This window comes from Vombatus ursinus, unplaced genomic scaffold (assembly GCF_900497805.2).
Source record: "Vombatus ursinus unplaced genomic scaffold, bare-nosed wombat genome assembly UNPS02014768.1, whole genome shotgun sequence".
Lineage (NCBI taxonomy): Eukaryota > Metazoa > Chordata > Mammalia > Diprotodontia > Vombatidae > Vombatus > Vombatus ursinus.
Window position 1 is genome coordinate 26,973,186 of NW_020954546.1, and position 16,107 is coordinate 26,989,292.

The 16,107-nt window shown below is 40.4% G+C and overlaps 1 protein-coding gene and 1 pseudogene across 3 annotated transcripts in view; both read right to left on the reverse strand.

Moving 5' to 3' along the window:
• NLK (nemo like kinase) overlaps nt 1-16,107 on the reverse strand; it is a 129,798-nt gene that overhangs the window by 65,586 nt on the left and 48,105 nt on the right. The window lies entirely within an intron of this gene.
• LOC114042889 lies at nt 14,689-15,359 on the reverse strand (annotated as a pseudogene).

Genomic DNA, 16,107 nt, shown 5'->3' on the forward strand with positions numbered 1-16,107 from the left:
AATGACTTTCCTTCAGGATACCTAAGAAATTATTCCCCGGGACATTCTGCCACGATCCCTCCCTCCAAACATTCCACGCCCCAAACATACGATCAAATACTCAATTTTGCTTGATTACCTTTGGAGGCATCCAAGAGGTTGATAGCAACAAGTGTCAACTAAAAATTCCATACTTACATTTTATTTCCTGTCTAACAGTACCACTGTTAGAAGTGTTAGATTTTAATGGGACATTTTAAATATCTAAAAATTTTTAAAGCATAATGAAGAGTTCATTCTAAAAGTAAAACTTTTCCCAATTTTTTTTTTTTTTGAGAAGAGTAACCACTGATGAAGCTGGGTAGCAAGGAATGTTAACACATTCATGTGATGCCTGAATACTTCTTCCAGTGAATTAATAAAGTTATACAAATAGGGATTCTCTATAAAAAGAAATTTTGGAAAGGGGAATGGATTCATAATCCAAGTCACCTAACTTCCTTGGACCTCAGTTCCCTCATCAATAAAATGAGGAGTTAGATTAGACATTTCCAAGGTCCCTTTCAGCTCCCAATATGTGAGCTCATTATACTGAGGAGGATGTAAATGATTAGGGCATCTTTTTGAAAAGCAAAAATAAATAAATCAATGAATGGATGAATGAATAAATAAAAAAAAAAGCCACAGGCTATGGACAAAAAGTGAAACACAGGTTTAAAAAATAAACATAAACGTGAGTACCTGAGCATCAGATGCTTAAGGGATCCCCAAGTAGAAGCTGTTTGAAAGCATGAGGATCATTTGTTACAAAGCAGAGGGGAATCAAGTCATTTCGTTCAATCCAGTGAATGAATGCCTGAGTTGACTGCTAACCCACTAGAAATTCTAAAAGGCTGGGGTAGAGTGGTGGTTATGGGATTATGAGATAAACTGTCCCTTTTCAGATCTACCCAGGGTTTCAGGAAGAACTAAGTACTGTCTGTCCTCTGCATTTATGGTCCAATTTTGATCAACAATTTTTTTTTTAAAAGCAAGAGGAATCCGCAAGCTGTTCTTTGGAGAATAGCAATGCTAGACATATGGTGCCAGTCAAAAGAAATGGAAACACCCCAAACAGGGAGCTTTTCAAATATTGTTTGGTCATTTGACTGCACACTCAAAGTTGCCATAACCTTGTTTAAGTCATTGCCAAGCAGGAGTGAGAATAACTGTCACTCCTCTGCCTCGAAAATATTCAGTATTATGCCTGCTGGCTCTGGCATAAAGAATCCTTAACCTGGTTTTAGAGCCAGCAATATCCTCTTGCAGTCTTACTTTACAGTTCAGGTGCTCTGTTCCAGCCCAACTGGCCTATGACGTGTCCCCCATCACCCCATCGTGATGTCCTGGGTCCTCTCTCTGCCTCGAAGCACCTGCAATGTGCTCTCTCATCTCACAGCTTCCTTCCAAGCCCAGCTCAGGTGCTGTCCAGCATGAGGCCTTTCCCTCAGGCAGGCAGTCTCTCAGAATTACTTCCTGCTTGGGTGTGTGTTACATTCTCTCAGGGAAGCGGCTGCTTTGTCTTTGTATTCTTAGCTCCCAGAACAGTGCCTTGCACACAGTAGGTGCTTGACAAATGCCTACTGAAACGGAATCATAGAGTTGCAAGCACAGAATTGCAAGAGAACAGAACTATGTTTCCTCCCCCATATACCCTGTAATTTCATAGAGAAAACTGTTTAAAAGGGGTTTTAAAAAAATACAGGATCATAAATTTGGGGCTAGAAGGGACCTTGACAGTCATCTCATTCAATGCTCTCGTTTACAGATGAAGAAACTGAGGCCCAAGGGGGTGAAATGATCTGCCCAAAGTCAACTGCATGGGAAGTTCTTGGAAAAGCCAATCCAGATCCTCAGAGGTTGCCAAAGTCAGCATTCTTTTTCCACTGCTCTGTGCCTTTACCTAGTTTTCATGTCAATGGGTTTAAAACTAGTGTTCCCACAATATACCTTCTGCTAGCGAACACAAATGTACTATTTCCAAATAACTGAGATTAAATAAATGATATTTTAATTCTTCTATTCAAATAGCCAGTTGTAATAAACAATTCTCTTTGCTATCAAATAATTCATACTGAAGTCATTGCATTAATCCTACCAATAAGGTAAACATTTTAGTCATGGAATGTCTCAACAATTATGTTCTCAATATTTAGATTGCCTTCACACTCGCTTTCAAATTTAAGGTGCGATTTTTGCTTATATGCAGGCAAATGCGCTTCTTTGGGGGAAAAAAAAAACAGAAAAATACACCACTCAGGTTAATTTTTTTGCTTAGCTGTTTACGGAGAATGTACTTTGTGCAGGGTTTGATTACTAGGTAGAGTCAGCTTTGTCTAAAAAAATCCATTATCAACAAAAAATGTTTTTTAAAATGAGATTTTTCTTAATAGAAGATAATTCAGACAAAGTACAGCTAACTCCCCACCTTTCCTCCAGTGCTTCTGGGGAAAAAGTGCTTCATTCCAGTAATGAGTTACAAGTATGACACCTAAGTATAGCCAGTTTGTATTCTGGCACATTTTCTTCAAGCATTTAGTGAATTAAAAATATAATCTGGTTTTTAACATGGCATAGCAGGTACTGGCTGTCGACACTCTAAAGCTAATGACACCACATGCAGTCGGTCACACAGGAGAACAAACCCTCCAGGCCTAGCATTTATTGGAGGAAAAAAGGCTTCTCATATTTCAGATTCAGATAACTTTTTCCACCATTTAGATTTTTCAATCAAAAAGTTTATCCAAATTCCTGTTTGTTGTCCTCTCCAAGAGAAATGGGGAGAAGCTCTGCCTCCTCCCACAAACTCAGCGCTGCTGGACTGCGCTGCTAGGGAACAAGTTCCACCTCCCCCCGCCCCCCAAAAAAGGGAAATCCAAAGTGAGAAAGAAAAAGGCTCATCTGCCTCCAGTCCCCACTGAGCTCCTGGTGTAAATGCTACTGACCAAAAGGCCGCTGGGTGGGGGGGATGGGGATATATGTTTGAAGGGAGTTAAAGCTGAAGTCAGGCAGCCTCCAATTGTGTGTTCAAGCAAATATAAATATTCCCTAAACTAAAGCAAACACAGCTCTGTGCGATGACCATTAGCACAGCAGGGAGGCACCGATATGGAAAATGTATCGAAGCAAAATCCCACCAGATGTGACAGCATCGTACAATTCTCATGTTCTAAGGTTACTGAGAGGAAGAGAGGGGGGTTAGGAGGGAGAGAGGGGTTATTCAACACCAGCCTGCGACATTCCTTTTGTTCAAATACTTACTCCTCTATACAGCTGGGCAAGAATTTTGAGGGATCCTGAGATGTGATACTATGGTTCAAAAGGCATTTAACACATGGTGGGGGGGGGGGAGGTACAGGCTGGGGAATGGTATTTAAATTATTCCTTTCTTTTCTACCTTTTTGTATCATCAAGTAATCCCACCTATATTGAAGATGCCAAGGGGATATAAAAATCTTCCCTCCCAGTCACTGTCAAATCTCTTCAAGAAAGAGGAGTCTGACCTGAAGAGTTTCAATGGGAATTTTCTCTTATTTTAGGTTGGAAGTAAGAGAGCCCTGCCTGCATCACCCAGGAAGTTTTCATGGCCCAGTGGCCACCATTCTCTTCTGGATACAGATCTATGAATATTACATGGGGAGAGAGGCTGCTTACTGTGCAAGAAAGGTTTCAGTGCTAAAAACCACAAAGGAAATATTCACGCCTGCATCTCCTTTTAGCATTTTAACAGCTCAATCTGGGTAAGGAGAGGTCACAAAGGGTCCAAAGCTAAAAGTGTGTCACACCGCTGGCTTCCTGGTAAAATGTGTGTTTACTAATATGATAAAGAGAGAAGAATAAAGATTCCAAATACATTCACCATAAGTAGCAGCATTTCCACCAGCCAGCAGGTTTAGCTGTGTATTCCTTAAATTCCATCTTACCTGATCCAGAAATAAGTAGTTCAGGATAACAAAGATAAGAATCAGATGATAAGAAAAAAATTATTTTTGTATTGCCATGGGGGCTACTTTATTCCTGAAAACTTCTGTGGCCAAGGATAATATTTTAATCATAATATGACACAAAATGCTAGTTTCAACAAGCTTACGTGCAGTTAGTAATATGTTCATTTAGTTACAGCTTCGCTGCTCAACTGTTTTCCTTCCAAATACCATGAAATTTATATCATGTAAACTTTTCGAAGTAGAATGGCTAATTCTACTTTGAGTATTTCATACTCACACAGAATACAACTGAGTTCCCTGTTACTTTCCTTTGGGTAGCAGGTATTAATTCAAGTGGGAAATGTTTACTAGTTTCTTTTATACTTTTCTAAGTCTGCAGGCTTTACTTGCTTAAAACAACCACCGTAACGACAACTTATCTTTTCTATCAGTACACATTAAGATGCCCTGGAACAGGGGCATGATGGAATGAAGCAAGGGCTGGTCTTGGAATCAGGAAGACTTACGTTCCAATCCTCCCTAGATACTAGCTGTATGACCCTGGGGCAGGTAACTTAACTGCACTCAACCTCAGTTTCCTTGCTTGTGAAATAGGGATAACTCGCATATCTATATCTACCTGCCTCACATGCTTGTTGGGAAGAGAGCATTTATGTCAAGTGCTCTGCGTGTTACATAAGTGTCAGTTTCTTTTTATTGTAGTTAGAAGAAGGGAGAAGGGGTGGGGAAAGAAGGACATCAACATTTAGGCTGGATCCTCCCTCCCTGCCCCTAATCAATCAATCCTGCCTTCTCACTTTCATCCTTCTAAAATGGATTTAAGTAATTTTAGCTAAAAATGTAGGTTCATGTTTTCAGTTCTGAAGGAAAACTTTTATAACTTAATCCACTTTAAATCATAAGCCTCTGCAGCAGCAGCAGCAGGTATAATTATAATGTATTTGCTTTAGCTCAAACCCAGTAACCAGGTTAGAGAAGCCACCTGTGATACTACAGCTAGAGTTTCAGGTGTGTATTACAGGTATTTTAAATGGTTCTCAAACCTGTGACTTGTTTCCCACTCCCTTAAGAAGTGAAGGTGTCTGGGGGGAGGGGTGAGAAGAAAAAAGTTCTAGCGTGGAAACTCCAGAACCCAAAGAGTTCTGCTCGCCAGGCAGGTCCATAGCATAAGGCAGGGTACTCAGACCCCAAATACAGAAAATGCCACCTGTTGCAGTGTGAACCAGAGCAGGCAGATCTGGCAAAGAGTCTCCTGATGAAGAGATGGATGGATGGATGGATGCATGGATGGCCTGTCAATGCAGGGGGAACTGAGGAGGTCTCAGCAGTTTCCAAGTGCCTGCCCGCCGTCAAGAAGAGACTCTTACAAGAGAACATAAGAACATGGGCAGTCTCAGTTTGTTCCTGACAAATCGTTTTCCTTCTTCAGCTTGTCCCAAAGATTCAGCTTCAGGGTAAGAGAAAAGATACAATTCTCCTCTGAACACAACTCTTATAGTTGAGGTTGGATTATGCAGTAAAAATTTTCTTCTAATAGTGGAAATGTTGACCGACATTTGGAGCTATCTTAGCACCTTAAACAATTTTAGAAGGATAAAAATAAGGAGACATGATTAGGTGATTGGGGGAAGGAGGGCCTTCCAGTTCTGAATTCTGCTTGCCTTTTTCCTCCTTGCAACAAAAACAATAAAAGCAATAGCTTGTATTTATATAGTGTTTTGAGATGTGCGAAGCACTTTTCAGGCATGATCTCATTTGAACAAAGGCTTCATGTAAAACAATCTCATGACAACCTTGAATAAATGGAACTTACTGTTTCTGTGCCCCAAACCCCACCCCCCACTAACTTTCAAGTTACTTCCACGTGGGGCTGAATCTACAAGTCATTCCTCCATGAGCCATGGATGCTCCTTGCTGTTAGTTTTGCCTCTGGAAGCAGCATAAAACTAAAAAGTCATATGGACAGGAACGTCAAAATGTCAAACCCACTTGCCAAACAATAACAAAAAATTGCTCCCTGAAAACTCCATTCATGGCATTCTGTAAAGATGGCTAAAACTCAGACCTGCCTTCCTGAATCTCCCTTGATACAAGCAACATGACAGTTCCCATACAGTAATGTGTTACCAGGTCAGAAATCCTCAAGAGAAACAAACTGGGGAATAAAGGAATTCTCTCAGTGAAAGAAAGAACGGCTTCTAAAAAGGCCACTTACACACTACTGTCCTCAAAAAAGCAAGTTGCAATTTCCTACTTTGCTCTATGATTATGCTGCACCCTGGGTGAATCTAATAGTAAAGTGACCAGCAGGTGGGGACCTACCCATCCATCACCAAGCACAGAGTCAATAGGGGTGCTCTTTCAACCCATAAAGGAAGTCTGCAAATGTTCTGCTCACAATATAGCAACTCGAGTTGGTGGCAGAGAGAAAAGAAACAAAGGTTTGTTTCAAAGGAAATTATCCAACAAGTGGTAAAGGGAAAAGGCAAGAATTCGATATGTAAAGTCAGAGCAGTCAGAATCAATTTTTAGTCGGTCTGTTGCTTTTAAAAACTATTTCCTTGGCCAGGCTCAGTTTGTTCTTGATAAATAGTTTTTACCTCAATAATTAATCAGCTCCTGGTGTTTGAATGCTCAGCTCGAGGGCCCTCAATGGCTCTGCAGCAGCCTCAAGTGCACAAGGCCTTTTCCAGAACCCTATATTAATTAATGGGGAAAAGCAGCCAAGGTTGGTCCACTAAAGGTGTTCTCCCATGTTTGCCTGGAGATATACCTTAGTAGGGCCATTCCATTCCCCCTTCATCTCTATGATAACTAACAGTTTTCCTCTAAGAACATTTCCAAATTCTCTTTCTTAACTACAAAGAAAACTTCCGTAGTACCAAAACTGCTTAAAATATTTAGGGAACATCTGAAATCATTCCTCTTAAATGTTTAATCAACATGAACACTGCCACTTACTCCCCCGACAAAAGCCATGTCAAACACAATCAGTTAATCCTCCCCACCAATGCTGTAAATTCCCCAGGGGTCAAAGGGAAAAACAGTGGAGAAAGAATAATTTTAGAAGGTCCATAAAGATTTTCATCCATGATTTTAATTCACAGTGAAGAGAAGGTCCAGTGCCCTTCCTTACAAAATACAGATCTTCACTATGTGGATAAATGATGTTGTGCTATACTTTCAGACAGATATTGTGCAAAAGATCTGCCTGAAGCCAACCTCAGCCACTCACACAGGTAATATTTAGAGTACTATATAAATACAGATGGAGAGATTTGGTAATAATTATAGCTTTCTTTTCCTCTCTTACTCCATTCCAGCACCACCCCTCAGCCTAAGCCCCCTACAGAAAGACAGGAGGGACTGGGGACAGGGGCAGGGATGGCTACCAAAAAGGTCTGTAGGGATTAAGGAGATGCTACCTATGTTACTGATGGTGGGAAAAGACATATAGAGGCTACCTCCTGTAGACCAGCAGAGCTCAGAGAGAGGGACTAAAACAGACAACATTTGATTAACTGACTTGTACTCTAGTTCACAATAACTGTACAACCTACTTTCCCCTACGTCCTCCTTAGGAGGAGATATCACCAACATCCATTGACTAGAAAGGGAAAAAAAAAAATAGTCACAGAATATTAGAACTTAAAGGTCATCTGAGCCACCCCCTCCCTTCAGGAGGAAACTGTGGTCCAATTAAGACAATGCTGAATTTTCCCTTCATGCCAAAGTTAGCAATATTCTAAAAGCTGTTCAAGGTAATTACTGTCAGCAGATGACTAGGCCGGCCACAAAAGAAAAGCAAATTTAATCATCTGACGAGCTTTTCCATCCCAGCTTGATAGAGGCTCCACTGCTACCAACCTGAAAAATGTCCTTTACTTTGTTGGGACAACTCAAAGCAATCTTCATCAAGCCTGGCAAGCCTTAATTTAAGACACATGCCCAAAACCAATTAAAAAACAATCACTTCTCTCCAACTTGCATGCTCTTGAATTCTGTATTCTAATTTCTAAGTTTCTTCAGCTCTTGGGTACATTTGGACATTTATTTCTAATAGCTTAATACTTCATAAAGTCCTAAAATAAACAGTCCTAAAATAAATTAAAACTGTCTCAAAATGAGAGTTTATCATGGTTCTCCCTCCCCCTTTCAGGACTTTTTCTAGACATGTGGTTAATGAAGTCATCTTTAGTCAGCACAGCAAATAATCAGGGGTAGGGAAGGAATTACTACAAGTTAATTACGTGCTAAGATTGTTCTAGTACAATTGCTTTTAAAGACAAGACATTTAAAAAATTTTACCAACCATTCTTAGGCACACAAGAAGAAATATTCTCTCTTTAACCATATACTTGTCAAACTGACTTCCTCCTCTCACTTAATTTCTCACTTAGCAACAATACTTGAATAATTTTTTAACAAAGACAAAAACCAGACAAAATGGGCAGATGGCATTATTACTCTATTGCCTTCTATATTACTTGGGTTTCAAATGAATACAATCCAGTAAGAGGATCGGCAAGGTGTAGAGCACAGGTGTGCAACTCAAATGGAAACAGGGGCCACTAAATCATCCCCAAGGATCCCTGCAGGCCGCATGCTGACTTCAAAAAACCATGTATTTGCCATGTTTTGTTGTATTTTTATTTTGTTAAGTGTTTCCTAATTGCATTATAAATGGGTTTGGGCTGTACTCAGCATGGGTGTGACACCCATGATGTAGGACATGGAAGAATGGAAAATCTGGGTTCGAATCCTGCCTCAGACCCTTCCCAGCTGTTGTGACCCTGGGCTCCAATTACCGCCCTCCAGATGCTTCAGCTCTCTCCTCTCTAATGTGAGGCGGGGGTTGGACTGGAAGGCTTTTGAGGTCCCTCTCAGTTCTACACCTGGTCCTGTGGCACATGTCCCTTCCCACGTCATATCCTGCCAAGCCCCAAACCTGGTCACATTGAGGCCTCTCCTCCCTACTCAGGCTACTCTTTACAAACCAGAACAGGAAAAGCTGCTAGCATCCATCAGAGGACTGGCACCCCCTATGCCACAAGGCACAGTGTGCTTGGCACTGAGGTGGCATACCATGAGGGAGGTTCTTGGTGGAGGATGAGATAAGACACGCACACCGAAATGAATACAAAGTGGAGTACAGAAGCGCGTGGAGAACGCACATGGTCTGAGAGTTTACAGAAGAGAAGAGTATTCGGGCTGCAGGAATTGGGGGAAAGGAGGCATTTGTACACAATTTCTGATACTGAAAGGAAAACAATTCTATCATCTCCACGGCACTTGAGAATATATTTCCTGCCTATTTCTTTCAATGTTTACCCATAAAGTATTTAGCAGTTATGTGAACTATGGACCTCAATCCATACAATAATAAAAGATAAATCCAAAATGGAGATACTATTGTCCATCATTTCCTTTTAAGATAACCAACCGACCCAGACGTTGAACTTTTGGTGTTTTCCAATGCCTGGTTTACCAAATCTGAGGCACTGTCTTCAGAGGCTTGTAGCTCCCGCTCTACCACTCGCTAACTGTGAATCTTGGGCATGTCATTGGACTTCTCTCCTTACACTCTTCACTCAAACACAGTGTAAAAGGTGTTGGATTGGAGTCCAGAGAACTCTGGTTTGAATCCCAGCTCTAGACACCAGACCACTTACTAGTTGTACGATCTTGGGCAAATCACTCCGCTTCACCAGATCTCAGTTTCTTTGTCTGTTAAAAGAGAGGGTTGACGGGGTGGCCTCTGAGACCCCTTCTGCTCTGGGTCTATAATCTCAGGACTAGACTATAAGGGAAGAGAACACTTTGCTTTACCTTTGTACCCCCAAGGGTACAAGTGTATCATATATAGCAGGCTCTCACTCAGCATTTGTTAAATGACTTTATTAAATTCTATCAATCTAAAATGGAGTGATACCGTACCTGCTTGAAGGCAGGGAGCCAGACCAGATAATCTCTCGTAATCCCTTCTAGTTCTAAAAGTCCTTTAAAATGTTACTGATGTTTTTCCCCCTTTATATCAACCTCTTCCCCATGAACCCCTCCCTGTGACAAGGAAAAATAATTAAAGAATCTGATACAGTAACAGCTTCTGATAATGTATACAATTATACAATCCTAGTAGCCCTGCCTCTCTGCTGTGAGATGACGAAGATAAGTTTAATTATTTGTGGATCTTCAGGACTTTCATTGGTTTTTCGGTTGTCAGAGTTCAACTACCTTTTAGAGATTTTTCCATTTACATTTTTTTGCGGTTTGGTTGGCCACTGTTCTTTGTATTTTTCACTTCTTTGTTCGTATTTTCACTTTGTTCGTATTTCACATTGTTCGTATTTTTCACTTCTTACTGCACAACGACATATGAATATAAATGGAATAATGAAAGTTTCTTCAGTCATTGCCCCACCAATGGGCACACCTCATTGTTTCCAGTCCTTTTCTACTACACAAAAATAGTGCTTCTATAAATATTTTGGTATATACTCACTGGAGCTTTTTTCCTGTTTTTAACTTTTTTGGGGTATATATACTATTTTGTGATGCTAAGATCTATGGATTTAAGACAAATTAGTCAATTCCTCCAAAGGTTATCATAGAAGAAGTAGGCCTCATTAATGTAGGGAATACTTTTTTTTAATGACTACATTGAAATTTTTCCCAAAATATGCTCAGAAACAGTAGGTGGCCTAGTATATAATATAGAGTGCTAGATTTGGAGTCAGGAAAACTTGAGTTTAAATCCTGCCTCAGACACCTAATAGCTGTGTGACCCTGGGCAAGTCATTGATGCCTCAGTTTCCTCATCTATAAAATGAAGGGTGGGGTTGAACTCAATAGCCTTAAGTTCCTGTCTAACTCTTAAGTCTATGATCCTCTGAAACAAGAATGGAAATCTGACAAGAAAACTACTCTACAGTCACAATACAGCAACGAAGACAGCAACGTCGTCAGGGTTTTTTCTTTCTTGCTTGCCTTTTTTTTTTTCCCCCTTTTCTAGTTGCTGGAAGGTAAAGTCAAACCCATTATCTGGGTAAAACTTCAAAATGGAAGAATCTGCCATTAAAGCATAATCAGGTACCCACAGGCAATTTTCAAACACTAAGCCAGGTTAAGAGTAAGTAATCCTTCTCAATCTAGTTTCATCTATACTGAGACATCAAAGTTATTTAAATCCTATATAACCCAGTTCAAAGAACAGAAACAAAATGCTACTGATGATACTGTTCCGAGATTGACAAACAACCCTGGTTTTCCCTACTCGTTCTGTGCTTTGCCACCTCTAACCTAAACATTCTCAGCTGAGAGTCTACCACATCCTGTTCCAAATAGAAGACTACGGAATGTAATTTATTTAAAATATACAAATTTAGCTATGAGGTCAGGAGGAACAAAGTTTAAGATTTCTCATTTCACATCAAGTTTCTAAAACATCAAGCTCATTTAATAAACCTAGTCAAGAATTACTCTGTTCTTTGTAAAGAAAACCACTACAACTGAAAGCAAGGTCATGGGAAGCATTAGTGATAAAGAACCATTAGAATCATTCATTGTTAACATTACTCTGTCATGATTCTCCTCCAATCTATCTGACTGACCTTTCCCAAGTCTCCCCACCCCGATGTAAGCGTATATGTCAGGGCTTGGTCCTGGCCCATCTCTCCCCTACACTCTCTTGGTGATTTAATAAGCTATCCAATCAGTTTAACTACCATCTCAATAGAGAAGATTCCCAAATCTAGAGATCCGACCCTTATCTCTCTTTGGAGCTCCAGTCTTGACCATCTACTGGACATCTCATCTGCATATCCCGTAAACAAACATCTCAAACTCAGGTTCCAAACTGAGTTCATGAGCTTTCCCCTTAAACCCACCCTCTAATCATTTCTGTCAAGGACACCCACATTCTTGAAGTCACCCAGCTTCACAATGAGGCAGTCCCTTTAGACTTTCTGCTCTCACTCACCATCAAAGCAAGCAGCTGTCAAGCCCTGTCAATTCTGCCTCCGTACCATCACTCCTGCCTATCCTCCCTTCATTTATATCACAGCCATCAGAGTTGAGGGTTTTATCACTTCTCACCTGGACTTCCTGACTTTATAAAATACTTTGTAATCTACTAAGTCCACCCTACCGATTTAAGTAGTCGATTTCTCTTCCCAGCCAATTTTCTTTGTGTATCATGGCCATGGCACAGAGTTGCAGATTTGTGGCCCTGTAGGTGAACTGAAGTAAATAAGGGGGCTATTTCGCTATGTACATTAGCATCCATCAGAACCTAGGGTACAATCAGCAGGCAGCTCATTGTACATCTAAGTTAACACACTGCAAGGACAGAGTTCTTTTTCCTTTTGTTTCTACCTATCGTGCCATTATCTGTACTGAATGAAACCTATACAGACATTTTTTTTAAGGCTGAGAATTCGGTAATACAATTATTGGAAAACCTGGCCTCTGCTCGGTAATTCAAATTGGAAAAGCTTGTAAAAGTCAGCTCCACATAAAGCTGCTGCTATTGGGGGCACAATATGGGCTTGAACTGCCTTGTGAGTTGTATGAGAGCCTCCAATTGTATCTGATTGGTAATCTTCCTTAGCTTTGTTTCCTTAATACTGAGGAAGAGGATCAATTAACTCCGGATTTAGAGTTCAGATCCCAGATGAACTCTGGTCTTGAGTTCAGATCCCAGCTCTGCCACACACCAGCAGGGTGACCTCAGGCAAACCACCCAACATCTCTGGACTTCAGTCACCTCGGTAAAATTACTGGGTTGGACTAGATGACTTCTGAAGTCTCCTTGGCCCCCAAGGCTTTGATCTTCTGACTATTAAAACAGACAACTAATGAGGCCTCCTTGCTTCTGAGCTCTCTTCTCTCCAATTCATCCTCTACACCAGAGACGTCCAGCTCATGACCAAAACACTCCCAAGTGCTGCTCAAACTAGATTAAAATATAACGGGGAAATATTTAACAAAATAAAAAAATAAAATGTGGATAACATCATATTTTAAAAACAAGTAAAGATGTGCCTGCAGGGATTCTTAGGCACGATTTAGAGGCCCCATTTCTATTTGAGCGGGATACCTCTGCTCTATATAACTATGAAATTGCTATTCCTTTATAGGCTTCTCTCTTTGGAATTGCCAGGCCTCCACTGAGTCCAGCTCCAATCCACCTTTCTAGGCATTACCCCTCTTGGGCACTCTGCTGCCCAGCCAAACTGGCCTGTCTGCTCTCAGTCTACCGTGACATTCCATCTTCTCCCCCCAAGCCTTTGCACAGGCTGGAAACATCTTCCTCGACTGCAACTCTTGGACCCCCTACCTCCCTTCAAAGCTCAGCTCAATGCTGACTTTCATTTACAAGAGACCTTTTCTGGTTTGCCCAGTCAGTGAACTTAGCCAAATTACTTTGTACAGATATCTAATATTTACTAATCTGTCTGTTTGTTTATATGCTGTAACCACCCACCCTGAGAGCAGGGGCAATTTCATTTTTCTCTTTGTATCTTCACAGTCTACCATATACCTGGCACATTGTAGGCATTTAAAAAATCCATAATGGCTCCACTTATTAATTTCTGCATCACAAATGCTCACAATATCAATGTATTCTTGTCATACTAGACAAAGGTGTTAAGAAATTTCTATTTTTGAGGGCAGCTAGGTGGCATAGTGGATAGAGCACCAGCCCTGGAGTCAGGAGTACCCAAGTTCAAATCTGACCTCAGACACATGATACTCACTAGCTGTGTGACCCTGGACTAGTCGCTTAACCTTTGCCTTAACAACAACCAAAAACCCAATAATCATGACTAATGTGAAAATATGTTTAATAGGAATGTATATACATGTAGAGCCAATATTAGATTGCATGCTGTCTTGAGGAGGGAGGCGGAGAAAAATTTAAAACTCAAAAGCTTATGTAAGTGATTGCTGAAAACTACAAATAAATTAATAAAAATAAATAAATAAGAAATATCTATTTTAAAAAAGACTTTGAATTCCCTCCCAACTCATTTTTAGTCAATTTGATGTTCTTAATAATAATGTTCTTAACATCAATGCATGAAAAATAATTATAGAAAGTAAAGGTCAAATTACAATTTGGATTAGTATATATTATCATTAGGAAAAAAAGATTAGTAGTAGTGCTATACAAGTTTAAAGTCAGAGGCAAAAATTCACATAATTTATGCATATACTAGGCATGCAACACAGTAGTAATCCAAGATGTTATCTAAAGATCAAGAGAAACAATTCCCTTCAAGTACAGTTTCAAAAAGTTTCCTCCGAGTATCTTTATAGTTTATTACTGATATTTCTTTCTAGCATAAGGATAGTTTGAGAAAGGGAAGGAAAAGTCCTAAGTAAAGCTGCAAATAAAATGAAATTTTAAAAAAGATATTTCAAATCCTTGTTTACATGGACATACCAAGACTTGTCAACCTTAATGAAAGGCTAATGATGCCTGGAGTCCAATCAATGCTGTTTACGGATGGACAGGGTCAAGTGCACACAGCCAGTGCCATTACATGCAGAATGGTGTGGGTTCATCTGTGGCACAACAGTACTTGATGGAGTGGAATCATGCAAATATACATATGTACACACAAGAATGAATGCATGTGTGTGTGCATTTGTAGTGTGTCTTAGATTGTTGCAGCTTCCAATTTTGGAAATCAGTTTTTTCTTTTCCCCACATCCCTTCTTATACCACCTCACATTGACTGGCAGTCAAAAACTGGGACAGACAGGCTAACAGCATACCACTCAACTGGGAGAATGCAATTTCAACAGCCACTCCAGCTACAATTCCCATAATACCTCGCCACCACATCATAATCACCTTTTGGATTGCCTTTAGTAGCAGCCAGATCTTGGGAGCCATAACTCCTGTGAGTGATGTAGGAAGGGGGGATCCCATATTCTAGAAGTATGGGCTTAGGAGTCCAGTTACTATAGTAGTTCTGAACATGACAGTGATGCCTGCTCAGTTGTACATCATCTTTCACCATTCCCACTGTAATTCTGCATGGCTTCACTGTATGTCCTAAGGAAAATGCCCTTGACCTCATGGTGAAACACAAACTCTGAGATACTAGCTATTAGTTCAGCCAGAACACCAGAGACAAGAAAAAGGCATAGAGTTTCTGTATCCATGGGCTTCCACCACAACATGTGGCAAAGCATCCAAATGGCCCAAAGACAGGTGGTGCCTGTCACAGTGAGTACATAAGGGGCACTGGTGGAATTCTCTGCAAAAAGAGAAATGTCTGTGCCCAAAGTAAGCTTGCCTTAGACTTCAACTGCTTGAAAAATAACTTCAATCATTCAGAAGATGGAGCAGATGAGGAGGACGGTTGTGAGACAGGTTATCATTGGGTGGTCTTCATTTTCCTCCACGCCATACTACAGAGCCTGGGTAGGAAGGAGAAGGTGAGGTAGGTAGGGAGGGGTATAAGCAAGCCTGTGCATTCACTAAATCACTGAATAAAATGATTGTTGAACTAAATTAAATATTAATGTTTTGATATCTGAAAAGATAATTCACAATTATATCTTGAGAGCCTAAGCAACAATAATAATTTTTTTTTTTACCATACACTGTGTTCTGGTCCCCCCACTTACTTAATTAAATCATATCCCAACCCAAACTGAGCGTTATATGTCACTGACTAACACAGCATCCTTTAGTAACCCTATAAACATGACCTGAAATGGAAGATGAGAAGGAAAATTTGTGACAAGGTCTGACCAGGGAAACAAAAAGCCTGAAACAGATGCTGCGTGCTCAGACAAAAAGGAAAAGGAGCTGGAAAAGGCCACCTCCCCTCATGCTTCTGTAGCAGAGTCCTCACTAATCAGGCCCATCAGTTTTCAGCCATGTGATTTAACGACAGCATGCTGCCAAAGTGTGCACCTTGCATTTTCCGCTGAGCATTTTGAGGGGAATGAATCTTTACCTCCCAATACTCAAGGATTTCTTAATTTGTTTCCCTGTCACCAGTGACTCTTTCTTTAGGTAGATTTTAATTAGGGCTTTGTGCTTCTCAACTGAGTTAAATGAAGGTAGATTACTCCCTTCAACACTACTCAAGTAGTATTCCTGAAGCCACCTGGGGTTCTC